Source organism: Eimeria mitis, genomic scaffold (assembly GCF_000499745.2).
Source record: "Eimeria mitis Houghton genomic scaffold, Emh_scaff641, whole genome shotgun sequence".
NCBI classification, from domain to species: Eukaryota; Apicomplexa; class Conoidasida; order Eucoccidiorida; family Eimeriidae; genus Eimeria; species Eimeria mitis.
In genome coordinates this window covers 4645-6382 of record NW_013574578.1, presented here as the reverse complement: position 1 = coordinate 6382, position 1738 = coordinate 4645, and positions in this window count along the sequence as shown.

Below are 1738 nucleotides of genomic sequence, written 5' to 3'. Positions count from 1 at the left end.
GGTCGTGAGTAACTCGAATTTGGGCTTTTCGCTGAAAGAGAATAAAAAGGGTGGGGTTGTTGTTGTTATGTTTGTTATTATTTTTTGCATTTTTTTTGTTGTGTGGCTATCGTCTCGTCATCGTTGTTGCTAGCAGATCGTACCTCTGCTTTTTTCTTCAGTTCTGCACATTTCAGGGGAAAATATATAAAATATAAATAATAATAAGTGTATTCATGGGTTAGGGTTTAGGGTTTAGGGTTTAGGGTTTAGGGTTTATCGTCTTATGTACCTTCCAGTGGATCCTGAAAAACTCGCGAATATGAAAAACAGAAATAGAAAAGTTGAAATTTTTGAATTTAAAATTTTTAAAATTTTAAATTCATAAATTTATATATTTTTAAATTTAAAATTTTTTAAATTCATGAACTGATATATTTATATTTATGAATTTATAAATTCATGAAATCATGAATTCAGAATTTATGAATTCATGAATTGCGAATTCGTTGAATCAAAATGTGGATGCATGAACCGATGATTCATAAATTCATAGATTTATAAATTTATAAATTTATAAATTTATTAATTTATAAATTTATTAATTTATTAATTTATAAATTTGTGAATTTATGATTTTTATTTGGGCTGACCGTTGCGAGTCGTGCTTCAGCTGCGATATTGATGACGGTATACGGTGGCGGGTTATTTTCTGAGAATCCAGGGATCTGATGATTTGAATAAATAAAAAAACTTAAAATATAAAACAATTCATGTTTATTCATCAATTTTTTTTTATGTTTTTTCTCCATGAAAACGCTGCCGGCTCCCCCCTACCTGAGAGAAACGGAAGGAAGAGGGGGGCTGATCTGCGGCTATGAGGGGCATTGCCTGGAGTATGGTCAAGAAAAAGAAAAGAAAAAACCAAAAAAACTTCATTTTCAAGAAAATTAATAAAAAATAATAATATTAATAGAAAGGAAACGAGGATCAGTACGCATTGGAACTCGGGTGTACAGGCAGCTATTGGCTTTCTCTTTGTTTTTTTATGAATCACTTTTAATATTTTGCATTCCTTCTATTTCTTCATAAGCTCAGTTTCAGTTTCTCTACAGCCTGCTGGTGTAACGCTGGTTTCTCCGGCCTTAGACCTGACCAGAGACGAGCCGCAATGAAGGCAAAGACTTAAAGTAAGAGTTTCCCAAAGCAGCTGACCTCCTTCCGCGGTACCTAGGCATCCTGGGCGTTGAGCCCAGGGCCAGGGTGTCGAGGGGAGGAGGCAGCCCGAAATGGGGTTGCAGCGCACCCCGCTGCGGCTAGCTGAGCTAGCCAGCCCCACGCGTGCACTAAAGGAAGCTTCAGAGAAGCTTCCTTTGCTGCATGCTTTGCCTCATAACGAACTTGTATATCGTTTGCAGACGCTTACGCGCAGCATGCCAAAGCTGTCGATAGGCTCCTCAGCTAACTCTGCGCTAACTCATGTTACAGCTGGCGCCTGTTTTTCGGTGTGTGTGTACACAATAATATTTAAATATCCAGTTTAGATATACGTAAACATTTATCTATAAAACGGTTTTATTTAAAAAAAAGAAATATAATTATGTAGCTGCAGCAGTCTGTATACAACATTCCTCTCTGTCCTTCGTTGTTTCTTCTTGCTAGCAACCGAACCAGCCCTTGTCTGTGCTCAGAATATATATGAAAACACTATATATATTATTTCCCCTAATACTATTTAAAATAATTAAATTTTTAAACA